This window comes from Herpailurus yagouaroundi, unplaced genomic scaffold, assembly GCF_014898765.1.
Source record: "Herpailurus yagouaroundi ecotype Mexico unplaced genomic scaffold, PumYag 142, whole genome shotgun sequence".
NCBI classification, from domain to species: Eukaryota; Metazoa; Chordata; class Mammalia; order Carnivora; family Felidae; genus Herpailurus; species Herpailurus yagouaroundi.
The window spans coordinates 1,217,079-1,244,170 of NW_024412397.1; the positions used below are offsets into that span (position 1 = coordinate 1,217,079).

General features: G+C 58.8%; 1 long non-coding RNA gene across 1 annotated transcript in view; it reads left to right on the forward strand.

The window, feature by feature from the left end:
* The first annotated feature begins 209 nt into the window (after nt 1–209).
* Nucleotides 210–27,092, forward strand: part of LOC121032609 (uncharacterized) — a 31,441-nt gene continuing 4,558 nt past the window's right edge. The window contains exon 1 of the long non-coding RNA XR_005791384.1: nt 210–607. This is a non-coding gene — a long non-coding RNA (uncharacterized LOC121032609). The remainder of the gene's footprint in view (nt 608–27,092) is intronic.

Below are 27,092 nucleotides of genomic sequence, written 5' to 3' on the forward strand. Positions count from 1 at the left end.
TGTCCATCTGTTAAGCGACAGAGTCCTGATGAGTCTTTCTCAGTGAGGCAGAAATCCCAAGGGTTTTTCTCAAACCGGAGGGCGCTTGCGAGGGGGAGGTGCTGGGTGCCTGCGTGAGCAGGTCTCGAAAAGGAAGTGACGCCACTCAGAGTTCGGTGCTCCCGCGCAAGCCTTCTTATGTGTGCATTTGTATACTCCACGGAGCTGTGTCACGTTGGTGGCTGGTCTCCTGTTCCAACCGCTCGGCGATTGTAAACATGTCCCCACGTTCAGGAGCCACAGGTGATTATGCGGCGACGATGCTCCCGCAAACAGGAAAGCATTTCCTACTAATGGCCGTCTGCTCAGGTGCAGACACACGGGAGGCTTTGAGGACCCTGCTTGTGCTCCGGGCCCTTCTCCGAACAGCTCAGCTGCCCCCTGGCAGGGCCACGGTGACACGACATGGGGGCTGTGCCGCCACACCGTGTCACGGATGGACCAACTAACCCACAGAACAGCATGAGCCGAGACAAGTTTTCCCAAAAACTCACGCTCCCTTTCTCACGCTCTGGATACGCACGCGGAATTGCAGCACGCGTCACAGCCACTTACGCGTTAAATTACGGTAAGGTGTGATTCTCGAAGCTTAAATAAATTATTTTAAATGGGTTACTAAATGGGACGTGCCGACTTTCCTGTAACGTGATTAGGTGATTCGTCTCTCAGATATGGGGCTCCGAGCCTCGCGTTTTGTGGGGATTTTCTCAGGAGCGTTCCGTGGCTCGGGCTGTACGTGGGCAGAGCAGTCCTGGGTGGCCCGGTGCCCACGATGTTCAGGACGTCCTGGTTGTGCCGCGAGCCGTGCGCCTGTAGCTTCTCCATACGCCGCGGCGTCCCTCCGTGTCCACCGTGCGGCAGGATGCCCGCGGGTCGCGTGGTGGGTAGAGGAAGGACGAGATGTCGTGGCCGTTGCCCTCGTGTCCCAGGAGCCTGTGGGAGAGAGTGTTCGGGAGACCCGAGGGGGAGGAGGGAGGGGGAGGGGGTGGCTCTGTTTCCGGGTTTTGGCGCCCGGCTCTCAGGCCACACGGTGCAGACTTGGTTGAGGTGCGGTCAGTGGCCGCCGTGGGCATCGCGGTGGGCCCGGCAGGTGCTTCCCGGGCTCTCCTCAGCCGCCTCCCCCTGCACACGCGCACTGTGGGCGCCTGGAAGCCTGGCTCCAGCAGGTGTGGCCCCGCCTGCCCCGTGCCCCTGCCGGCTTCCTGTGGGATATCCGTCCCTGCCGCCCGACGTCCGCACGCTCACCGTCCCCTACACGCTCTTGAGAACGAAGCAAGTGCCACGGTGCCACGGGGCAGGCGGGACGGAGCCCGTCAGGGCGGGGCATCGGCTGCAAAGTTGTAATTGCAGGGGAGTGGCGTGGGGTGAATGCCTTCCGCCGCACATCGGCTGTCATCATCTGCCGCGCCCTTGCCCGTGCCCCCCGCTGAGCTCACCGCCACGGCTCCGGCAGGACAGGCTGAGCCCGGACACCTGGCAGCACTTGTGCAGAGAGCGGTTTTCACACTCGCCTCCCGGGACCCCTGTCCGACCAGCTCGGGCGCAGAGCGGACATCGGAGCCAAGGGGGGGCCAGCTGATCTCAAGGTCAGCAATGACGGTCTGTCTGGAAGGAGCCCACTTTCCCTAAGGTAGTGGAGGGCTGCCCCTCCCCACCCTCGCTCTGGATCCCCGGGGCCAGGGGCCCCGCTCCTGCCCTCGCCCCACGAAGACCACATTTTTAGGACCCTTTTTTTGCAGCTGATATTCTGCTGTGTGTAGGGCTCCTTCCTGGGCTCATTTGTGGTCAAGTGGACAGGGAAAGGAGGTAGCTTAGCCAATTGCCGTTTTAGCCAATGGAAACGTGTGTTTAACATCAGACTCCAGCGATGGTGGTAATAACACTCATGACCAAGTGGACAGGATTAAAGGTAAGACACAGTTATAATCAGAAAGCTAATAATTACCTTGCAGCCCCAATTGGACTTCTGAGTTTTACATTTCTTGCATTTTAAAATTCTTAATTACAATGGTTTCCTTAACGAGAAGCAGCCTTCTGGAAATAGAATAGGATTCATTTTGACTGAAGAAGACGTCCGTTCTACGCACGTGTGGGTCGCCCTCCGGGGGGAGCCTGGACGGAAAGGCTGTCTTCACGGGAAGGCGGCTGCGCCCTCGAGCACAGAAGGGCGGGGGCCCAGCACCCGCCGCGGACAGAGCAGGCCCCGGTGGCCGGGGGCCTCCGAAATCTGCTTCCCTGCCTCCTGCTCTTGACCCGTATCAAGAATCAAAGTTACCTCCCTGAACTTGAGACGGATTCGTCAGGACCAGGCCTGGGAGCGGGGGCAGCAGGGGAGGAAAGCGCCGGAAGGGCCGTTGCACGGGGATTTCAAGTGTCAGCTTCCTCGAGGGACTGGTCTTCTTGGCGCATCGGAAAGACCTCTCCGTTCGCCACACTGACCGCGTGGGTTTGGCCGCTGTGGCCGCGGAGCCGCCCGCGGCCCCGCACCGGTTGCACGTGGCTGGTTGGGGGGCACAGCCTGGGGGCCGTGTGGCCCACAGACAGGCTCCTGCCAGCGTCTGCGCCCTGCAGGCCTCACGGCCTCCCCTCCCCCCGCCCCGGCAGCGGGCGCCCCAGACGCACCTTCCCTCCGCTGAAGGGGCTTCCTGTGTTCCGAGGGTAGCTTTGCGGTTTGCGGCCTGCTCTGGGCTCGCTGCCTGCTGCCTCGGACGCGGCCCTCCCGCCGCTGCACGAAGCCGTGTTCCGTGGACGGGCCGACGAGGCTCCGCTCCTCAGCTCCCTCCCGGGCTCCCCTGGGCTCCCGTGCCAGCTGCTTGCAGACGGCCCGGGCTCGTGCGGGTTCCTGTGACTCGGACGGACGTGTGCGCAGGGCGCCCTGGCCTCGCACACTCCCGCCCCTTCGACCGACCATCCTGCGCGCTCAGGTCGCCGGTGGGTAGGACGTTCCTGCTGAAAAGTCCCCAAAGCGAAGGCCTAAGATTACAGGCCCCTCATTCGTGCTGTTCTGGTGCACGAGAGCAGAGCGGGGGCCGGGGGAGGCGGGAAGCACATCCTCGGGACGACGGGGCAGTGGGGGCTGCGGGGAGGGAGGGGACGGTGAGCGTGGTCTGTGTGCGAGTCGGGAGCGGCTCGGACGCTGCCGGAAAGAGTCAGGGGCACGAGGACGCGCCGTGGCCGAGCGGGCCGGGCAGGCACCTGGGGCTCAGGGCTCCCCTCCGCGGGGCCGTGCACACGCCACACCCTGTGTGAGCCCCAAGCGAGGCTGAGGCTCCTCTGGCGCTGACGGGGCCCTGGAACCGGCACAGATGCGCCCCCCCCGCCCCCACCCGCCGTGTCCTGCTGGTTCTCAAGCATCTTCCTCGCTTTGTGGAGCCCCATGGCACTTCCGACGGCCGTGTGCACGGGCCGGGCATCCGGGCGGGGACTGGGTGTCTCCTGCAGAGACACTCCTGCGGGACATGCCCGGCCACCACCCCAGACCCGGGAGTGGACGCCTGCCCGGCCGAGGGGGACGCCGACGCTGGCTGGGCCCACCGCAGGGGCACCGGCCAGGCTCCTGCTCACTAGCTCCTGCTTCCCCTGGACTGGACCCGGAGCCCCCAGGACCGTGGTTCTGTGGGGATGACGGAAGAGGCAAGCCGACGCTGATGGGCGTATCCCGGGGTCCTGCACTTTCGTCCCTTCCCTGGGAGTGGGGGTGTGGGGCAGACCGGCTGCACAGCGCTGGGCCTCCCAGGGTCCCCTCCCAGCCCCACCAGCTGGCCCCTCCGTCCCTGGGGAGGGAACCTCGTTCGTGCATGGCAGGCATCCTCGTCCCTTTCGTGTGGGGCCGGGGGCCGTGTGGACGGGGGGCTTCTGGCTCTAGGCAAGAGGACAGAGGGGTCATCCTGGCCCCCGCGCTTCTCGAGGGCTCCAGGGGTGTTTATGAGTTGCTGTAGCGGATGACATTCACCTGCCTTTTCCAGGTCGCCCTTGCCCACTGTGTCCTCCCAGCTCTCCCTGTCCCCCATTCGCGGCCAGCGGGGCAGCACAGCAAACGCCTGGAGGAAACACAAATACCAACTGGAACCACCGCGCAGGTTTCTGTGGATGGAAGGCGTTCGTTCGGTGTGGCCCCTTCCTGGCTGCAGCGCGGCCCTCCGGGCGGCTTCCCGGGAAAGAGTCCGTCAACGCCGTGGGGTCCGCACGGTGGCGGGGGCAGCCCTCCCACAGCCCGGTGCTGCGTCCGCACGTTCTGCACACGCCGGGCGGTAAGTCGCTTTGGTCCCTTCCCGCCTGACTCTTGGCACACACCGCTGGAGGTTCTGGCCGTCGCGGGTCCACGCGGCCCTCCTGTCCTTCATCTGCAAAGGCGGGACCAGCGGCGGGGGCGTGAGCGCTGCGTTTTCTGGAAGGCGCGGGCGGCACGCTCTTCTGGGCCCGATGCGCGGACCCCCTTCATTTCATTAAGCACGTGGCAAGTATTTTTCTCCCTTTAATTAAATTTAGATTTCAATTACAAGCTGATCTTTTTGACAAGTACTTTGCCACTCAGCTATTTTACTGCCGCTTGCGCTTTGATCAAATACATCTGAGGAAGCGTCACGCGGCCGACCGGGAAGGACACAGGCAGGGCCCGGCCAGGGACCGTCTGTGCGCCTTGGAGAGTCCCATCACTAGACTCCGGCCACACTCTGTTAGGGCTCATTTTTGGGCTTTGTGCTCAGACTTCAGGATTTCAGAGCGGATCCGTGGCGGGGCAGAGACGCACAAGCCCTCCCGTCCGCACCAGCGTGTCCGCAAATCGCGGCCGAGCTCAGGCACGTTCTCCAACCGGGTGATGCCGGTGTGTTTGTCTTCGGGGTTTGACTTATTCTATGATCTTGATGTCTACTTAAGGAGCATTGTCCAAAGTCTTTGCCCTAAAAGCTTCCTCTTAAAGAGACACGACTACTATTTGTTGAAGGATAATAATGATGATAATGTTGATGATTAATGGGGTTAATCGTCTCAGCGACACCACAGCACATTTCGGCACGGAGAAACCGCCCCTGCCCTGGGTTCCCACACCGCCAGCAGGAGACCACGGATAAGGTGACGGGGCCAGGGAGGGCCTGCACACCTGCTGTTTGTGCTCGGGACGGCCTCCACGCGGAACAAGCCATCCCTGGTCCCAGCGCACAGCAGGTGCACGGTGGAGTGTGCTGACCGAGCAGCTGAAGGTCAAGCCAGGAAGTGGTGGGCCAGCACGGTGGGCCGGGGCAGGTAGTCGAGGACCCTCTCCTGGGACGCAGCTGCGTGGGGACAGGGTGGTCTGCACGCAGAGTTAGTGTCTGAAGTGGGGGGCATGGGGCGTGAATGACAGGGGCCACGGTGGGAACCAGGACAGCGGGGACAGAGTGGGTGTCTGAGCGGAGGCCCCACCACATGCGCTGGTTTCTCGAGCACAGATGAACGACGCTTGTGGAATTCACCCCTGGGCGATAGCAGCCAGGGGCTGGCCTTCTTGCTGGGAGCCCCTCTCACCTCCGCCGGGCCTGGGCGCTCTGGGGGTCAGCTCTGCACCTGCGTCGCAAGGACGGGAGATTTAGACACAAACCTTTTTAGGCCAGTTGTTTGTTCAGTTAGGAGCACGGCTTAGCAGCCAAGTGAGCTGAATTTGGGTTCAAATCTCAGCTTTGCCTCTGGACATACGACCCTGGGCAAATGGTGTAACCCGTGTGGCTGCTTCCTCACGTGCAAAATGGGGACAGTCTCGGCACAGGGTCGGCGTGAGGGCTGACGTCCCACCCAGCACACTGAATGCCCCGAGTGTGCCCCTGGCTGGGGTACTTGCCCCGGAAGGCACGTCCGTGGTGACTCTGGGGGTCCTTCCCCCCCCCCCCCCCCCGGCAAGGGGCAAGGGTGTCAAGGGCCATCGGGAAGCCACGCGTATCAAGCGGAAAGACGGCACGTTTTGAGGTTCAGAAATTCGGGGAGATAGTAGCCGGCTAGCTGATCCCGAGCACAATTCCTCACCTCTCTGAGCCTCAGACTCTTTACTTTGAAAGGGGACAAGCAACACAGGGATTGTGAAGGTGAGTCAAGGTCAGGTGTTCTGGGCGTCCTGTGAGCCGTTGGTGCTTTTGTGATTATGGGCATGGGTGGCAAGACGGTCTCCACCTCCCGGACAAAGCCCCCCAGAGGCCACGTCCCTCTGCAAACCCTCCGCGGCAGGCAGGAGCGGTGGTTAGTGCTGGGGTCCGCCCTGCAGGGAGCGCTCGGCCCGGGGACGGACGCGCCCCCGGGAGCTGCCCAGGGCTCCAGCCTGAGTCTGCACAGCAGCTTAATGGGTTTGGTGAGGTCCCATTTGGAAGTATTTACATTCTATACTTAATTAAGGATGCTCATCAAATCCATTTGGGCAACTTGATATTAAGAGAAGGAGTAATCTTTATGGGGATCGTCTACTATAGAAAGATTAAGTCAAGATTGTGGAATGCTCGGGCAGAAAACATTAACAAAGGGCCCCTGCTCTGGGGGGGGAGGCTGGGGGGCACGGGGCCCCGGGTTGTCGCCCGGCCTTCCCTCGCTCCCGGGCCGTGCCAGCCAGGCCACCCGTGAGCTGCAGGCCCATGAGGAAAACAGCTGCTGTGAAAGGGAAGCAGGCCGCCGCTTATATTTATTAAATGTGGGGAGAGGCTCCATCCATCAGGGCAGAAGGTTTTCAGTGTTTGCTGGGCCGGGTGAGCCCACAGGCCTCTTTGAAGTGTCTTTGCGGAAGGTAACATCTGAAGAAGGTAAACACCTTGTTCTTCTGGTCCGTGGGGGTGGGGAGGCTGTCTGAAAAGGGACGGCCATAAAGGACTCCTTAGGACAGCAATTTGCACGTTTACTGCTCTTTGATATGTTAACTAGATTTTTAAAAATGGAATTCTCAGTCTTCGAGGCCCTGGGCAGTGGCCAGCCGGGGTGGCGGCCCCTGTGAACCCGCGAGAGTGGGGTGTAGAGAGAGAGGTGTAAGGGGGCAGTTGTCGGGCCCTGGGACTGGCCAAGGTGGGGGCGGGTAGAGACGGGGCTCAGGGAGCCCGGGCCCTGCTGCCCAAGCCTGCGGAGGCCCCGCGAATCTCGGAGCGGTTCCATCCTGAACGCCAGCCGTGCTGTCCAGCGCTAGAGCGTAAACGTTTCGTTTCAGGCCATCAATGTCCTCTGAGGACCAAATAGTTCTGGATGTTTAGATCTACTGCCTTTAACTCAAGGACAGGCTTAATGAACAACTCGTTAAGGTCTTTTGCTGTCATATATGTTCTGGACGTACTATTTGACAAAACTCAGCGGTAGGCTGTGCCGATTGACGGGAAAGCCACGTCTCCCCAGATCTGGTCAGTAGCGGTGCAGCAATTACCCGCTGCAGGTTTACTTGGCTGCTAAAGTATGAGCCATGTCTTTGACTTTGAAAGCTTGCTAGCTTGCCAACAGCAGGTGAATGAGACTGTGGCTTCCAGATTATGGCCTTAGAGTTGGTGTTTCTCCGCCAGCACTGGGGGTGGAGGCTCACCCTCTGGGGCCCCGGGAGCTGTAAGGCCGCCGCCCTGGATGAGCAGAGGGCAGTCAGCCGGGGGTTCGTAAAGTGAGAAAGATGCCCCTCGAGACACAGGCGGGTGGCAGGGCGACAGACACACTCTTCCTGTCTTGCACACTTGCTCAGATCATTTGCAGTCTTGCCCCCAAAGAACGCGGTTTTGACCGTGTAAAAATGTCCCGGGGACGCCTACTGCCCACACTGCTGTGAGCGTCACGGTGACGACATGGCCCGTGGTCAGCAGCCAGCACCTGACAGCCGGCCTTCCTCCGTCTCTGAGCAGCGGGGAGGCAGGAACTTGCGCCCTGCTGCTTCCCAGGGGCGGGGAGGTCAGGTGGCTCAGCAGGCGGTTCGAGGCCGCGGCTGGCGCAGGCGCCTTTCCGTGGAAGTGCCTGGTAAGCCGCACGGTCCCGTGTGGACCCAAGGCCTCTGCCCTTGTGTCGCATTCAGGGCGAGTCCCGGACCCTCATGCCCTTCCCAGTCAAGTAAACCGGGGACACGCGTGTGTCTCCCAAGGGCTCAGGGGAGCCGTTCGGTCACACAACACATCACCTGGGGACAATCACCCCTGTGGGCAATTGTGAACTGCACCTTCCCAGGGGTGTCACCGGCAGGACGGGCCGTCTGGAGCCACTGTGGGCTGGGGGGGGGGGGCATCCTGAGGGCCCTCCTCACGCGCCCCTGCCTGGGCCCCCTTGCCTCCACCTGGACATCGTCCGCACAACCCCCGGGGCCTGAGACTGAGTGTAGACTCCCCAGGGGCACCTTCCCAGGCGCCCTCCGCCCGTGAAGCCCGGGTTCACGGCCCATGGGAGGAGCGCAGCCGGCACGTGGACGTGAGCGAGACGGCAGCACAGAGACGAGGAAGGCGTTCTTCGTGAACCTTCTCTGGTCTGCAGGTTAGCAAGTGGGGGGCTGACGTTTCCCAAGGAGAGGCTGTGGGGCTTGTGATGGCCAGGAGCCTGTCCCACAGCCGGTCCCCAGACTCCTGTCCCCTGGGGTGCCCTGCACGCACAAGCGGCATGGGCAGAGGCACAGTCCAGCAGGGGTGCGTCCAATACCCGAGTGCCCGCCCTCCTTGGGGGGGAGGGGGATGTGCTGCACTGGGTCTCGCGTAGGACCTGTCGGGCCACTTGCAGAAGGACGCGGGTGCCCGGGAGGTCTACCCAGGTCAGAGCTGCGGGAGCACGGTGGGGGTGGGAATCGTGTGGTGCAAACAGGCAGAGTCGGGTCTGGAAGAAGAGGGTGAGTTCTAGAATGTTCCAGCCGGAGGAAGGTCAGCTCCTTGGCTTTGTGAGTACCCGTGAAACTTTCCTACCCTGAAATTTGCCTGTTCTTCTTCCCAGGTCCCCAACACACGATGTGAGTCTGCGTTTTTGGCGGCTTTTGCTCTTTGCGGTTTCCCCTGTGACAACTAATTAGAGTTCTGTTGATTTAATTGGGGTAGCAGACAGGGACCCAAGTTGCTAGCATTTATGAACCCTCGTGTTTTTGGACACTGCGGTTTGACTGGAGAAGCTGCCCTGACTTTGGTGCAGAACTTTGCCCTGATGGCACGAACGACGTTGCTCCGGGCCCAGGAAACCCCGATTTTATCTCCTTGCTAAATTTACATGTTTCCCAGCAGAGACCTCCAGAAAGGAAGAAGATACGGGGCTGGGGTGTATTTGATCGCACGGTCTCGGGCCTTACTCTCTCCGTCTGTAAGGTGAGACGGCTGGGCAGGTGGCCCCCTTTCAGCGGCAGCTCTGTGATCAGATCGGGTGTGTTTGGTGCGATTCCTTGAACGCAAATCTTTATCAAATTCTCCTGTGGACGAACTTCTCATGGTAGAGAGGTTTTGTGCGTGTGTGGGTGACAACTTTGTGAGCACGTGAAGCTGGGTGGCCCTAAGCTCTCCGGGGACGGCTGTGGGGCTGCTCACGTTCATCTGAGACTCGGATGTGCTCCACGACTCCGCGGGCTGCCCGCTGGGGCGGCACCGCTGACAGATCCCTGCGTGGGCCTGGACCCCGCCAGGCAGGGGTGTTTCCCTTCTGAAGCTGCTCCGAGTTCCTGCCCCGTGGGGCCCGTGAGGAGACCTGGACTTAGATGTGGGGCTCGCGGGGGAGGTGGTTCTGCACACCAGTAACACCACTAACAGGAGTGACTTGGAGGGAGTGCTGTCTGGAGTTTCTCCTTCACTTTGAAAAATCGAGGTTGTGCACAAAATATTTCTTAAACAAGTGCTATCTCTCCGGACAATGTTTGAAAACACCTGAGTCACCTCTGGCAGATAAATGTGCATGAACCTGCATGCGTGTGCAAGTGTGAATGCATGTGTGCAAGTGCATGTGCGTGCGAGTGTGAGTGCCTGTGTGTGTGAGTGCATGTGAGTGTGAGTGCATGCATGTGTGAGTGTGAGTGCATGCGAGTGAATGTGTGTGTGAGTGTGAGTGCACGTGTGGGTGCGTGTGTGAGTGCACACGAGTGAGTGCATGCGTGCATGTCATGTGTATGCGAGTGTGCGAGTGTGAGCACGTGCGTGTGTGTGAGTGTATGCGTGTGCGAGCGCATGTGTGTGAGTGTGAGTGCACGTGTGGGCACGTGTGTGAGTACACACGAGTGACTGCATGTGTGTGCCAATGTGCACGGGCACGACCATGACTGTCCACGTGTGTGGTGTGCATGCGTGCACACAGTACTGCATGTTTGTGAGTGTGTGCATGTGTGCTTGTGCGTGTACACATGTGTGCAAATTTGTGAGCGGTGTGTGCATGAGTGTGCATGCACGTGTGTGTGGTGCATGCTGCTGGGTTGGGTTGATTTAGCTGCATATCGTCTGGCTTTGTGTGGTTACTCACGAATAAAGTCATCTCACAAGCAAGGACTTCAGTAACCGGGTCTCGCTGACAAGCTGGCGAGTATTCGGATGTCTTAACAAATGACGACGTGGTTCCTGCGGACGGACAGCGTGTCCTGGGGGCTTTTGTGATGTTCCAGGTCCCGGCAGTTTGGGTCGGATTCAGGATGCCCAGAAGCAGGATGTGATCCCGTCTCTGAGACTCGCCATGCGTCTGCCTCCCGTCTGAAAGGCTTCCGCGACATGATGGTGACTGCTGGGATGGTCACTGAGCTGCTGGGGCCCTTTGGAGGGAGTCTGTCTCCATAATGTCCATTTGCTCACGCCCACATTCTGATGCTGGAAATACTGGGGGCGGCCGAAGAAACCTGGAGCTAAGTAAGAGAAACCACTTCAGATCCTGGCGTGGTGCTGGGCCTTCTGGGGGAACCTTCCAGACGCTCTGCTCGCCCAGCCTTTCCACGGGGCTCCACAGGTTTGAGAAATGGCCAAGGGAGCCTTCACCGCCCCCAAACTATCAGATGGCCCCCAGGGAACGATGGGGCTAAAATCGAGGTCCTTGCACAGGCAGAATCTTTTTTGTTAATGGTTAAGACAACTGTGGCGTTAGCCCCGTCTCATCACTGTTAAGCCCAGATTTGTCCTCATTACTGAAGATAAGACACCTTAATTTTTGCTGTGGGAAACCAAAGAATCAAGCAGGCAGTGAAATAAAGGAGAGGCCATCCATCTGTGTGTGTGACTGCTGGGGACGGGACCGTGGAGCGGGGCATTGGTGTGCAAAAACAAATTTCAATGCCAGGTAGGGGATCACAGACCTAAAAATCCTGGGTTAGAAAGTTAGCTGAGCAGCAGTGGCCTTGGGCGTTCCAATGCTCCTTGGGGTGTGAGGATGGGGTGTGAACCCCGGGCACGGTCTGTGTGATGGTGACTGTGAGGGCAGCCGGGGCCCGGGGGGAGGGGAGGCCTGGCAGGCGGGTCGCGGCCCAACGCTGTTGACGGCGTGAGCTTCCTCCGAAGGAGAACCCATTCGCGTCCGGTCCCCAGTTATAGGTGTGTTTACACACACACGTGTGTGCTTCTGCACATCTATGTGAAGTAGACACCACCACTAGTTGGGGAGGTTCCGTAAAGTCACGGTGAACGCCGAATCAGTGAGCAGTGAAGATACGGGGATCGGTCCCTGATGGCCTCTGGTCACAAGTTACTTGTCGAAAACCCAACGCATGACCTCGTGTTGTATGTCTTTACAGACGCCTCGTTGGGGGCGCCTGGGTGGCCCAGTCCGTTAATCGTCCAGCTCTTAACTTCGGCTCAGGTTGTGATGGTGGGTTTGAGCCCCACACAGGGCTCTGTGCTGGCAGCCTGGGGCCTGCTTGGGATTCTCTCTCTCTCTCTCTCTCTCTCTCTCCCAAAATAAATCAACTTGAAAAAAAAGACACCTTATTTACTACATATTGCAGGCTCACTAACGAGCTGGTGGCCGGAGCTCACGCCTGAAGGAAGCTCGTGTGACACGCGTGTTTTTCCCACGAGCACATCACGCCCTCCTGCGCCCACAGCACTTAGACCGCTCTCCGGCACTTGACCTGGGGCCGTTTTAAACCCCGAGATCGCCCACAAAAACCACCCAAATGTGCGGACCGTGGCGCTAAGCAGGCCGCGAGGGCCCGTGCTCGCGGTGTCACAGCTGGGGCCGCCAGCTTGCTCTACCTCCGCTGGGGGCACGCACGTCGGGCAACTCGACCTCTCACTGCCCTGCACACGTCTGTGGGTGACCGTGAGGCACCGCGAGAGTCGGTTTTGAGGTGACAAACTTTAGCGAGTGGGGGATGTGCCAATATGGAATCCATGGCTGGGAGGACGGACTGTATTGAAGGAGTTCCTGGCCGGGGGGCCAAACGTTCCTGTTTTATCGGAGGAAATGACACGCGTCTCTCGGTGCAGGCGGGTGAAGACGGGAGCCCGGGCCACACGGGCCCCCGGGGTGCCGCCCGCGGTGAGGCTGAAGACACTGAAAACAGAAGCGGGGGTGGGGTGATCGTAAACTAATATTTTGCAGTGAGAGGATAAGAAAGGAGAACAGAACTGTGAGTGTCTGCAGGTTCTATCGGTCTCACGTCATGGTTCAGATGTGAGTCTAGGAGGCAGGTGTGGAGGACCGCGGACTTTCTTTCGCTGGCCTTGTGTCCCTGCTAACGATACGATGGAGTTTTCTGTGAGTTTGTTATGATTTTTCCGATCATTGCCATTAGCATTAATCTCCAGGAAAATGAGTATCACACAGGAGAATGTCCTGGCCTCGATGGCAGGACACCGTTTTCCGGAACCAGCTTCTGCGGCATTGAGTGGCGGGGCCTCCGTTCGGCCCGCGTTCAATCACGGGTTGTCTTTGTCTCCCTGGGCAATCCCATAACTCCGATATTGACCTTAACTGAAGTCCTTTGTTTTGTACCCTAACAGCCCGAAGCATTAAAAATGCGTGTTTACTTAATTTGTCCTGGCATGCAGTGTAATTACAAGCAGTTCGTTTTCTCTGTTGTAAAATATGGTCTGGAGAAGGAATAAAGTAATGTGGAAAATTAACATCGTGATGTACTGTATAGCAGAATAGCACTAAAACGCTGCCCGGTGCTGCTGCTGGAGGTGCTGTTGTGCTGTGTTCGAGAGCAATAAAGAATTAAATGCCTCTTTCTCAACTATATTTGCATGATTTTCAACTGCAGTAAAATTAATCTGATCTGCCTCTGAGAATAAACAACAACGGAATCACAGAGCCCACAGAGTCGCACGCGCTCTTGCAGAGAGAAGCTCCATTTCTCTGTTTGTTTTAAGGGGATACCTCGTAGGGAGAGCGCGCTTGGCAAGGACCAGAGGGTACGCGTGAGCGCTGGGTCCTGGGAGGCTCTGACAGGTGTGTCTGTGGGGCCGGTTTCGGGACAGTGGGCCCAGATGGAGAGGGCTGTGGGGACAGAGAGGCCCGTGGCCTCCGTGCCCCCGTCGGGGGAGAGGTCTCGCCAACTTGGCAGAGTTTTCCGCTTCTCTGTCTCACTCTTGCTGCAAAACATTTTGTGATACTCTGTATGAAGGACACTGTATAAATAATAAATTACACTGTATCACTTACCAAACTTCAAGTGATCACAGAAAGAAACACAATAAGCCTCTTACAAGGAAGGTAACAAAGTCCCCGATCCGCCCGCGGGCAGGCTAGGACGGGGTGTCTGTGCCCAGGGAGGGTGGCCCAGGCGCACGCAAAGTGGTGCTGCACTATGTGCTTCCTCGTCAGCTCTGTGTGTCAGTTGTAAACGAAGCAAGGGGACGCCCAGGAGAGACTCAGCGTCCCTCTTGGCTGCTGTCTGTTCTGCACTTGGTGACCTGCCTCAAACCAGGCTTATTCCGTGCGAGGGGCTGTTAAAATGGACTTGCTTTAAACATGGGCCTTTGGGGGGACACAGGAAGCCTTCTGTACTTGTGTTTGGTGCGAAACAGCGGCCGAAGGGGCCCTGAAGTGCTCTAATGCCTGTTTCCCTTGTGCAGGTGGTCCCCACGTGGAGATCTGACACCCCCCCGCCCCCCCGGGAGCGGCCTCCCGGGTCCCCGGGGTCCACGCGTCCACAGCCCTCGAGCTGAGTATCCAGTCTATCCCCTGCCGTCGGCCTCGGGAAGTGGGGTTCCCCACAAGGGAGAGGGGGGGCCTTTTTAACAGCAGCCGAGGAACAAAAGTCCCACTGAACCAACTAGTCAGTGGTAGGAAAATCATTACACGAGGTCAGGCTCAGCAAATATCTTAAGAATAATTCCTCCTGTGATTCATGACCTTTGGGGATTTGATCAATAGCATTAAAAACAAGAGCCTCAGCCAGTCGTCCTGGTGGAGTGAGCTTCTTGTCTTTGCAATGTTTGTGTTCTGTCTGCTCGTGTGCAATAACCCTGATCAGGGTGACCTCCTTCCCTCCTCCCGCCACCGGCCTGGGGGACACACGATGTCACCCTCAGCTGTCGCTGCTGCTTCGCCCGGTGCCCGGTTCCTCCCGGAAGTGGGCGCAAGGCGACGGCGGGGCTGCCGGGTGTGCTCTCCCCAGGGCGCTGGGCAGAGAGAGCCTCACGCACTGTGACCACGTTGCAGGTGGCACTCCCGGTTTCCCCACAAATTCCTACCAAGGCGGAACTAAAGAGGAAATGGGGTGGGGCGCCTGGGTGACTCGGTCGCTTGAACGTCTGACTCCTGATCTCGGCTCAGGTTGTGAGCCAAGCGTCGTGGGATTGAGCCCCACGTCAAGTTCCTCGCCGACAGCACGGAGCCTGCTTGGGATTCTCTCTCTCCTCCCCTCTCTCTGCCCCTCCCCCACTCATGCTCCAGCTCTGTCTCTCTCTAAATAAACTTTTGCAAACAAACACTGTACTTCCTTGCCTGGGTCGTTCCTAGAAGCACAGGAAAACGGACAAAGTTGATCCCTCGTATCCTGGTTCCTTCCTCCCCCCAGGCGTGGAGTGGATTTGACCTGCGTGTCTGTTTCGTGCCCTCGGGGGTGCGGGTGTGGGCAGCAGGTGTGGGCGAGCGGGGACTTGCTGGTGCAGGAGCTGGTGTGTGACAGGCCCGCACCCGTGGGGCCTCCGGGGCGAAGAGGAGGCAGGTGCTGATCAGGACTGCCTTGGGCCTCGAGGACAGGGTGGTTCCTCCTTCTTCTTCCTACGGGGTCCCCGGTGGCTCTCGGTGACCGTGACAGGAGAGCCGGGCCTGGGTGAGGCCAGCGGCCCCTCCTCGCCCCCAGCCTTCCTGCAAACTCGCCCACGCACGCCTGCACTTGGCCTGGCTCCCACCCGCCAGCTCCGTGTTCTTGTTCTGTGTCCCTCACTGTCCTTGCCCGGACGACCTTGCACTGATGTCTGTGGCTGCCCGGCGCCTGGAACGGGGTCCGGCAGAGCAGAGGGGCTCAGCGAGAGCCCGTCGCGTGGATCCACGAGGTCCCAGGACACACTTTCTGGGGCCAGCGAGTTCCAGAGCCGTGCGGGAGAGGTCATCACACGTGCCGGGGCTCCTGTCCACCCCACACCCAGACGCTGGCCCCGTTCCAGGCCCCCGTTCGCAGCTCTTCGGGCCGAGTCTGGGGTCGCTGAAGTGAAGGTGAGATGTGTGGGCTCGGTGTCCGGGCCGCTGTGATTGTGCGCAGAGTGTGGCCCCCTTACCGACGGTCCCGGGTGGTCCCGCAGGGGGGTCGTCTCAGCAAACTGGAGCAGGACGGAAAGGGAGCTGGGTCACGTTGTAATAATGAGGAACGTTATCCTGGATGTGACACGCGGGCGCTCCTGGAAGAGATCGGCGTCCCGTTCACCCCGTGTCCCCCTCATTTTGTACCCCCCTTGACGTGAAGCTGTGAGTACATGACCATCTCTGGCCAACGGACTATGAGTGGGCGCCAGGGTCCTGTTGTGGAGGGGAGCAGGTAACACCCCCACCGTGGTCGTGAACTGGGGAACCGGAGGTCCCCGAGGTTAGAAGCAGCTCGGCGGGGGGCCTCCCGACCCACAGGAGAGACAGTAAAAGTCCAAGCTCACTCTCAGCTTCGTGAGAGAGGAGAATCTGCAGACACGGTAGGAGCTGGGCACACTGGTTCCTGGGAGTCCCCGCCCCCAGGACAAACCCTCCTTCCCCCGGCCGTTGGACAGGGTCCCAGACACTCCCCGGGAATCACCCCAAATGTCACGCCATCTGCCTGGGGCAGCGAATCTCCAGTGACCCCAGTCGGCGGGACGGAGCTGCGAAGGCCCCTGCCCCCATTCAGGAAAACACCTTCAGGTTCCCTTCTGCCTGGTCCTGACCCGACCGTGTAGGTGATGTCCCCGGGCGCACGCCCCAGGGCGGGCATTCTGGAGATTCAGAGCCATGTGTGTTGGGGGGGGGGGGGACTGTCGCACGCCCCGGGGCACAGGACACCAGCTTCTCTTGTCAGCCTGTGTGTGTGGCTCTGAGCAAACCGGTCTCCGGGTCTGCGGCCCGAACGGTGAGGTCGGCGTCCAGGCCTCTCCTTATGGCGATTTCCTTCCAGGCCGGTGTCAGGAGAGGATGGAACGAGCCGTTCTCTCTGGAGCGTGGGCACGCCTTTCCCACTTCTCTGAGCGTCTTGCATTTTTGCGGGACACTGGACCGGGGCCTGGAGGGCTGCTCTGCAGTTCGGCCCTGAGCGGCTGGTCAGGGCTGGACTCCCGCGGGAACTCGCGGTCTCGGTGCGCTGCTGTTCGAGGCACGCCACCAGCAGAGAGGGTGCGTCGTGCTGTGCCTGGTGCCCGTGGGACGACCATCAGCCCGGGGGGGACGGGTCACACCCTGCTGCCCTGAGCGACCCTGCGACAGTGCGCTGACGGTTCTGCGGGCGGAGCATCGAGCCGCCGTCTCCCTGGGGCCTTGAGCCACCGGGCTCGGTCCGCTGGTGCCCACAGGCCAAGGCTCAGCAGGGGCCGGTGACGTGGCCTCGGGTTCGCCCAACGAGGAGGTGGGGGAGCAGCCTTGGGCCTATCCTGGGTGAGCACTGGGCGGGGACAAGGTCACGGGGCTGCTTCAGAGTGGGGTCTGGGCGTTGCCGCCGGAGTTCAGGACGTGGCCCCGGAGCGGGGGCCTCGGCAAGGCGAGGGGAGGGGGGCTCGGAGGCCACCAGTCCGTAGAGGCGAGGGCCCGAGCCAGCGGCTCAGCGATGCCTCCCCAGGGCCGTGTGGGTCCTGTCGTCGCCTCCGACCCTAAGATGGGGGGCACCCCGCACCCGCCACTTCCCCTCCGTGGCCACCAGCGTCCCCCTCGGAGGTCCCCTGATGAGAGCTGCTGACGGCATTTGACAACGGAAGCGGGGTGTCCGAGCCTCCTTCCCCGAGGAGTGAGGTCAGTCCTGGGCCACGGGGTTGGGCGTCACACCACACGGGGTCGGGCGCCAGCAGGAGGTCAGCGGCCTGAGGTCTGTGAGGTTTCAGGAATATTATGTATGCACCTGTTGACTGAGACCCTGTAGGAATCGTACTGAGAAAATACCTTCACATTCAAGGATATATTTTCAGGTTGGTTTGAATGTTACAACCCAAGCTGCTTTAGGGAAATCAGCACCAAAAAAGCAAATGAAATAAAATAAGATAAAATAAGTTAATTAAATTAAATTAAATTAAAAAGTCATCAGTTAGAAGATCGTGCCTGTGTTTGTGTCGCAAACCTGACACCCATAAATGAGATGTTGGAGCCCGCCTCAAAGATTTTGGTTATTAAGTCCCTGAAAAGTTGATCTGGGGAAGCGTCCGCCCTCAGAGGCGGAGGACGTGGGCTAGAGGAAAGAGGGGAGATGCAGGGCAAGTGAGACGAAGGGCTGCATTTAGTCGGGACAGGCCAGGTCATGCTGTGCTAACGAGCAAGTCTGATTTCAGGTTTCCTCTTCTATTTCCAAGCGTCTGTGAGTCTGGGTGCCTCTCACGTCAGGGGTAAGCTGCTGATCCGACTGCCTGAGGCTCCACGGACGAGTGTCGGAATCCTCTCTCAGAGGCAGAGGTTGGGCGAGGGTGGGGACCGTCATGACGACTTTGGCCGTCCCGGCGGCTGCGGTTTGAGCTACGGGGTTCCGTGGGGAGGCCTCTGCTGTGTTCTGGGGGAAGGTGTCAGTGGCAGCTAGAACGAGGCCACGTTGGTGGCTAAGGGCAGGGGGTGAACGCAAGCAGAAGTTGGGACGTGCAAACCAGGAGCAGCGAGTGGAGGGCTGATGAGGGGCGGCAGGCCCGAGAAGGAGGGTGCCAGGGCTCTCGGCAAGGACCGCAGCGTGGCAGGGCTCTGGGTTCGCTGGGAAGTGATGACGTGGGGCTGGGGCGTCCTCATCCTAGGGCGGACGGGATGCATTTTCAACCGTTAGCAGTGACCCTGACATCTCCGAGCCCTGACTGACCCCCAGCAGGGAAGCTGTGCGGGGTCAAAGCAGGTCAGGCTCCCGGGGCGGGGGGGGGGCCGGCCCTGCGAATTGAGGGGCCAGGAACGAGGCCCCCCTGGGGACCCGGTGAGCTCGCTTCTGCAGTCTGCCAGCGGGCGGCAGTGATGCCAACGTGGGCCCCCCAGCTCCCCTCCCACTAGTAGATGCCCACTAAATGCACCTTGCTGCAGTCACGTGGGTCTCATTGGCTCTCCAAAGGCCTGCGGGCATTGGTGCATTTGTGACACTTGGGCTAACAGAACGTCTCCGCCTGCTGAACTCACTTTAAGAAGCACTGATATTTCCTGTACTATAATTTACCCCACATTAACTTAAACATTATGGGGCCTGTTTTTGGATACGCGTGTGTAACTCTCATTAACGCTAATTAGGGATGTGCACAGGCATCGAGAACAGAGTGTCCCTTGCACATCTCCTGCGGCACCGGGGGCGGCCGGGCTCTCTCCCCCGTGACGAGGCGCCCGCTCTGGGCTGGACAGGGCCCAGGGTATGGCCAGTACCAAAACCATATCAAAGGTCACGGCAAAACACAGCCTATAACGACTCACGATGGAATTAGAGAACTACAGTAGCCACGGTTTCCATGCTTCGCTTACGTGAGATTATGGAAATGTTTCGGGAGGAAGAAAAATACTTTCTGAAATCTGTCAACAAAGTTAGCATCGTGCTCACGTAGCTATCACACTGCAACACGATCCCAGAGTAAAATGGAAACGTTTTTTAACTTTTTTTTCTTTTTTACCTTTCCGTTTAGTTTCTGGTCGCACATCCATCACATAATAAGTGACAAGCAGCCTTCACAGGAGAGGCCAGGGCCTAACGGGGCCCGGCTGGGAATTGCCACCTATAAAACAGTGAGAGAAGCTTTCTCTCCCGCAGCAGCACGAAAATGCACGTCACTGAATAGTCACCATTAATTAAGTGTCATGGTTTATTCCCGTAAATATTTCAGGGTTCTCCCTTCGCCACCTCAGGAAGTCAGCTGCCTAAAGACAGACAGCAGCTCCTCGCAATCTTCGATAAACCGGGTGGAACAGGCCCGTGGAACTGGTTTTCCTTAGTGCGTGGTCACCGAGCCATTTTACTTTGAAAATCCCGTTTCTCCTCCCTTTAACTCATACAGGAAGCGTTTGCTCTCCTTCTGACTGGTGCCCGACGGAGCCGCACCTGTAACGTTTTCCTCGGGGCTCACGGCCCTCAGCGCCCCTTCCGACGCAGCCTCGGCGGGTGGAGGCTCCAGGGCTGTGACTCTGTCGCCGTCCTTCTGGGTGTTGATCTGAGGGTGGTCGTGCCCAGCGTTGGAAACGCGATCCGCTGGGCAGGGGAGGCATGTGACAGACATTCTGCCACCACATGGGAAGCAGGGCACGCGGACCCCACAGGCTGACGGCACTCGGGAGCGGGGCCCAGCAGGCGCCCAGCGGGGAGACCCCGGGTGCCCCAGGCTGGCTCTCCCTCACTCACGGCTCCTGTTGTGGCTCGGGGCCTGTCTGAAACGTGCTTGCAAAGGCTCTGGGGGCTGTGCCACCACCTTCACACCACCGGCCTTCCCACCCACCTCTTTACGTAATTAGGATTCTCCCCCAAATCAGCCCCAGACGCTTCCCCTCCGGCCAGTTTTGGAAGGGACGGTTTTTGACTCTCTTAACGGTATAACAAGGAGGCTTTTGACTCCCTGGCGGTTCTGAATATGGGCGACGGAGCTTCTGTGTCTGTACTTAACTCCTCTCCCCTTTCTAGCTGACGGGGTTTCGGGTTTCACATTTGCCGAAACTCATGTAACGGAGTCCTGGTCTCACACAGCGAAACCAGAGCTGAGCCAGGACACGTGGATGGCCACGTGGGCGTGTCCGGTGGCCAGGCTGGGGCCAAGGCGGCCTGCGGTTTTTGATGGAGGTTTCAGAAGACTCTGCTGTTGGGGCAAAGACCAGAGGTCCGAATCTCCAGCTGGACCTCAGGCGGGAACCTTGTCCTGGCTTTGGGACTCTGCTCCCCAGTCTGCTTCCCTTCACGCTCAGGTTAGCCCACGCTCATCCAGGGCGTTGAAGAGGCTAGTAGGAAACCAGGGCCCCTGGCTGTTTTTAGAACAATTCTGAAATAATTTTAGACTCACAGAAAAGTTGCACAGGTCGTACAGCGTTGCGGAAAGCCCACCCCCTTGCTCCTGGTGTGAACACCGTGTGTCACCGGGTACAGCCACCAAACTTGGACATTAGCCCTGGCGCCATGCTGCCCGCTAACCTGCAGACCACATCAGGGTCTCTCTCACCTGTCTTCCCAGTGCGTCCGTGTCCTGTGTCAGGATCCAGCCCAGGTCTCTAGTCCACGAGCTTCCCTCACCTTTGTCTTTCTCGGCCTTGACGCACGTGAGGAGAACTGGAGGGTTACCCTGCAGGACGTTCCTCAGCTTAGGTTTGGGGAATGTTCCCTCCTGGCATTTTTGGCCAGAGGACCAGACAGGTGACGTTGTACGATTTCCAGGGCATCATATCCGGAGGGACGCGGTGTCGGCAGGTCCCGTAAACCTGGCCACTTGGTTAAGGTGGTGGCTGCCAGACTTCTCCACAGGGAGGTCACTGTATTTCCCTTGGTAATTAAGAAATGCCTTGGGGAGGGAGTGGTACTTGAAATTGGACCAATGTCGAGTTGGTCCTCAAGCTTGTGGGCACCTCCTTCAGGGTCTCGAGAGGCCGTCTCGGGCCACAGCTGTTGCGGTGCTGTCGTGATGGCCGTGGCCTACTTCCCTCCCTCCTTCCACGCTGTTGCTTGGAACTGTTCCCTGAGGAAGTGCTACCCTGCCCTCCCTCGTTTAGCATACGCGCCTCCACCGTGGGGGCTGAGGACCTGTAGACGGGTCCCAGAGAGTGCTGCATGGTTGTACTGGCTGGAAATGCATACTGAGATTACATTTTTTTAAGTTTATCTATTTTCAGAGCTGGGGGAGGGGCAGAGAGAGGGAGAAACACAGAATCTGAAGCAGGCTCTGCGCTGCCAGCGCAGAGCCTGCTGTGGGGCTCGAACCCACAAAACCATGAGATCATGAGCTGAGCTGAAATCTAGAGTCGAATACTTAACCGACTGAGCCACCCAGGCACCCCTAATTTTTTTTCTGGGATTTATTCTGTAAGTTTTCACATGTCTGGTGTCATTTTATTTTCTGTGTGAATTCATGACATTTTTCTCATGCCCTTCTACTTTGTACCTTTCTTGCTCGATAATGTGGTCAACTAGCTACCATCCACTTAAATGGATTTTAAGATTGCTGTCCACGTATAACACCATCTTGTGATTTAAAAGCAGGCATTAACCCGAATTCTCTTAAATAATCACAGAAAGTATGTTTATAAATTCATAGATTTAAGTAGAGACAGTGGAGAAAAATGCAGAGGAATCTAAAATTATCCCTGGGGGTGGTTCATTGAGAAATGATGGAGACAAGTAAAAACTTTTGGGGAAAAAAAACATCTTTACAGGCACTACATGTCTCCACTCTTCAGTCTTTCTAAAGAAATGACACATGGATATTAAAGAATATTTTTGCAAGATTGGGTGATTCGGATGTGTGTTCTTGTGCATATAAACGTTTTACTGCCCTTTAGCAGCTGGTGTTAGCCAAGAAACCAAGATAGTTCTTCCTAAGCTTTAAATCAGTTGTTTTATAGAGCACAGAGAATTTTTTATTATAACATAATTCTGTACATAAAATATCACATTAAAAGAAGAAGATAAAATTTTGTACTTTCATTCCCCATTAATTTGACTGAAAACCATTGCAAAGAAATCCAACCAATCAGGATTCTCTGTTGTGAAGCCGGTAGGGCTGACATCCAGATCCAGGAGCCCGGAGGGGAGTCTTCGGTGGCCAGACCCCAGAGCCGCTGTGGGGGGCCCGGTGACTGTATCGAAAAGGTCACCTTCACGGTGACCAAACAGCTTCGCCAGAGGTAGCGGTTGTACCGGATGAGCGGTCTGCGGGCCAGACCCCGCTGCTGGGGTGTTGGCTGCTAGGGGCTTGCAGTGAGGACCCTCCTGTGCCGCCCCTCCTCCGGGGGCAGCCCCGTGCAGACTGGACCGCGAGGCTGACTCAGATGGGTGGCAAGCGTCCGGCCGACTCGCCTTGACCATCCTCAAGAGCGATCCTGAGCCCGTACAGGTTGCGATGCCGCGCCGGCATCCGAGCTGAACGCGCCCTGCTGTCCCTGCCTCCCTCACCCTCGCGGGTGCTGTCCCCGGGAGCCCTGCCTGGTCCACCGACTCCCACCTCAGGCTTTTTCCTGGGGAGCCCAGCGGACGGCAGATGTTGGAAGGAGTTCATTTTTTTGAATATACTGAAATGCCCTATAAAGAACCGGTCTCCACTCACTTACATCCTGAGTATATTGTAAACAGGCTGAAATAGTGTGTTTTGACTGAGACCATGGAGAAAAAAATCAAGGTCCATCTTTTTGAAAAATGAGAGAATTCTACCTCGCACACACACCTGTTCTCCTTGGTGACTTCAGCTCATGTGATACTCTTGTCAGCCAGGCTCAAATGTCTCCGTGCCTTTGAAAACCTGGCCGTCAGGATAATTAAAACTTCCTGTCCTATTTTTCTTCCGCTTGGATGATGAATAGCAAATAAACTTTCCAGAGGACCGGTCCCTCAGGCACACTGGCAGTTATCTCTGCTGCAATGCCACCTGTGTGGAAGCCCCTGCTAATGTCATTCAGCACTCCTGTGCCAGGGGGACAGGTGATTACCTCTTACGCAAAGAAAAGTTTAGCTGAAATGTTAAGTCGGTACTTCAGAGGATGTGTCCAGAGAACGCCGAGGACCACGGACAGCTCCGTGGCTAGACCGTGGGTTTGGGGTCAGGAAGAGAGTGGGGTGGAGAGAATCTCTGCGTCCAGCCATCACCTCAAGGAACCAGGGCTCCCGCCGCACCGTCTTCACATCAGGAAGGTGTGGTGAGCATCTCGGTTTCATGCACGAGCGTGCTGGAGCAACAGTACACACGAGGAGCCGTCCAAAGTTGTAACTCGTCCCAGGAAGGCAAGCTTCGGGCGGAGCGCTGGCCCCAGCTCGTGTTTAGTTTTGGGCACCTTGTTGCCATCATTGCGCCACGAGGTCTGGACATAACGAGCAGGGAAAGCTGCACGTCTCTCCATGGCCAGTCCTGGCTACCAGGTGACACTCTAGAGCTGCTCAGGTTTTGTCTGATGCCTTCATTCTCTCTCAAGTTGCGACTGTCACAAAGCAGCGAGCGTGCCCTTCCGATGTGCACAGTGAGGCTGAACGGACATCACGGTGGTTCCGCAGCCGCTTCCCAGCCTTTTCCTTGTTGGCTGCCCCGAACCCGTTATTCACGCTTCTCGGTGGCACGGGCCATTCGCCGCACGTGTTTCCACACGCCGTCTTGGCTGGCGGGTTGCGTTTTCCTCTCCCTAGCGCCTGCGGTTAGCACAAGGTTGGACATTTGCTAGGTGCTTGTTAGACGCCTGTGAGAAGTTGGGGTGTGCTTTGAAACGTGTCGGCAAAACGTTCCGTTGTTCCCGAGCAGGAGCTGTTCTCGTGGAGGTATTTTTATTACTTACAAAATGTCGAGCCAAGTTTGGGCAGGGGCATGTGATTCCTCAGTTTATCGTGTGTGGTTCTGATTTTACCAGTGAGAGGAGACCCTGGGGTCTCCAGGCGTGCCAACCTGGCGGCTGCGATGATCTCCTCTCCCAAGGTCTCCCAGCATGGGGTGCAGAGACTCGACACCACGCTGGGCCCACTGGAAGCAAATCCTCCCTCTGCCGATCAATGCTATGTATCGATCCTTTTTATGAATCACTTTAGACTCCCTCCTGCTATGTTTCCAAGTGCCCTCCGCAGAATCTCCTGGGGCACTCGCTAAAAATCCAGACTCTCAGAGCCCCGTGCCCAGACTCGCTGAACCCACACCTCCGGCCGTGGGACCGAGGAGCCTGTTTTTATTCTGCTTCCAACAGTGATTCTTCTGCACAGAACGATGTGAGAACAAAATGTAGCGACCCCTGTGAATTTTTTCATACTACTTTTGACGAAAATGAGAAGGTCTCGGAAGAGATGGTTTTGGGGACTGGGTTTTTCTGTCCACGGTTGCAGGGAGGGCTGTGTGCATGGGGGCCCGCGTCACCACCCCCCTGCATCGAGGTGGGCCCAGAGACTACTTCTGGCCACTGGGACGGGAGTGGAAGGTGTGTGCGTCAGTTGTGGCCTGAGACAGGTAACGGCTGTGGTCGTCACGCTCCCGCGGCCGAGCGCAGGGCCCTAGAGGAGGGCAAAGCCATAGGATGAGAGGAGTCTGGGGAAGGAGCAGGCACAGCCCTCCCTGCAAACAGGGGCCACGGCAGGAGTGAGGACCTGTGTGGCGGAGGGCTCTTGCCTCTGCTGACGGGGACACGAAGGGACTGACACAAATAGGCCGGGCACGTCCTGACCCTCCGAGGCATTGTTTTGGGAAAGGAGCGAACGCCAGGTTATAAGGTCTTGGGGCGTCAAGCCCCCAAGTCTGCACGAGCAGGAAGTGGGTGGCACCAGCGGCCGCTGCCCCAGGACCTCAGCCGTGCCACGGAAGGGTGCGGGTTCTCTCCAGGGAGGGGACCCGGGGGCCACGAAAGTGCCGGCCATGCGGCCTGCTGGAGCAGCGGGAGGTGCTGCCTCTGCGTTCCCAGGTCTCCAGACCCGGAGGTGCGTCTGCACCCGGTCGGGGGCTGCCTGCGGTTGAGCTGAATGCGTGTAGCTGGGGTCTGGGGCGGCTCGAACGAGAGGCGGGTATCTGGTCGCCAGCGAGTGATCGCAGATGTGACTTCGCCCTCTGTGCTGTCTCTCTTCCGTGTGTCTGGGGTCCTCAGAGGTGGCTGTGTCCGGGGGCCGTGCTGTCCTGCTCCGACCCAGACGAGTTCACGTTTCTAGCTGTCACCAAGGGCGTCTGAGCGTCATTGGTGCCCAGCAGCTCTGGCTTCACCATCTTTTCCGCTGGGTGGTTGAATGAAGGGCCGGCTGGGGTCCTACAGGAGGTCAGAGCCACGAGACGGAAAGAGCTTGCGCCCCAGACGGCCGTGTGGAAGCTGGAGCCGGAGCAGTCACACGGGACCGCAGGCCAGAGTGGACGCCGACCGCGTTCGGGCAGGTGCCTTCTGAGGTCGGCGTGTTAGACGTGTGAGGACCCGGGGTTCCCGTTAGTGGAGGTGGAGCCCGTGGCCCTCCGTGCCGCTACCACGGCTCAGTGTTCAAGCGCCCCCAACTCTGGTGCCTCACCGCCCGTCGCAGCTCTGTCCCGGAGACTCCTCACTCTCCCTGCGACATTTCCTTCTCCCTCTTCCTTAATGTGCTCCGTTTGCAAAGCCCCTCCTTCGCCCTCCGCTCTCCACTGCTTTCTGATTTGTCCCGCTGGTTCTCAATCCCGACCTCTCCCCACCGGTGAGCCCTGCGTCCCTACCTCCAGCCCTGGTGCTGGTGGTTGTCCGAGCACCTGCCTTCTCCAGCTCGGTCCCCTCGGCCCGGGGCTTCATGCATTAGATGCACCCTTCCTTGTCCCAGGGCAGAAACCTCAGACTTCGTTCATGGGGCAGTGGCATGAGCCATCACCTTATGTGTGTGAATGACGCTAAGACTGGGGTCACAAAGACACGCATGTGGATGGCAGGCTCATTATCAACCCTGGAAGGGGTCTTCCAAGGTGGGCTTCAGTGCCCACATTCCCGACAGTGCCCACCCTGCCCTGTCCTGCCCTTGAGCTCCCATCCTTCGTATCTTCTCTCCATGCGTGACGCCGTGTCTGGCCCTGCCCCCCACTGTCCCCCTTCCCAAGAGCAGACCCCACCCCCATTTCTGTGTGGTGCTCACAGGACTGGCGGGTAGAGAGTCTTCTGCCACCCACCGCGTGAATTTTCGGGTATGACGTCTGGCCAAGTTACTGAGCGAGCAGGTGGGGTGCACATGTTCCTGTGAAAAGCAATCTCAAGGGCACACGTAAGCGATCGCTGTCTGTCCACAGGGTCACCTTCGTCACGCTGGTGGCAGTATTCCCGGCTCTTCCGGGACTGCCGTCTACACTGCAGGCTGTCCCCCCAAATGCCAGAACACTGCCTGCCCCTTGCGGAGGCACAGCCCTCACATTTCCACACCCACCCCTCCCGGGGCCTTGCACTCGAGGTTCCCGTAAGATGGGCGTGTTGCTGGGTCCTGAGAACATAGCCACGGGGCCGCCGGAGGAGGGCAGTGGGCAAAGGGGCAGCCCCGGGGGCTCGTCCTGGTGCCAGGCCCCCTCGCTCCACCGCGGCCGGGCCACCTCCACGGCCAGGGCCCCTGTGCTCAGCACTGCGTCCGTCTGTTGGGCACCAGCCACGTGGGGAGCTCGGGCGCCCACTCTCCCGGGCTCACACTCCGGTGGGGCTGGGGCATCACTGTCGCGCGGGGAGTTAAGAACACCTGAGCCCAGCAGCAGTCCTGGGAAGCCCAGACGAGGGGTGCTCTGATGCCCCCGGAGAAGCCGAAGGGCTCAGTGGGGCTGCCGACTTGAGAGGTGAGCTCGGTCCACCATCACGGGAAAGAAAAGTCCGCGAAGGTCCAGCAGGTGCCGTCAGACCTGCTTGTGTCCTCGCTTTATACCAAGACGAGTGGCCACGGACTCGGGGGAGGAGCGTGGGGGGGGGGCAGCGAGGCTGGGGGCTCGGGGCACCCGTGAGAAGTTTTGTGACAGAATTTA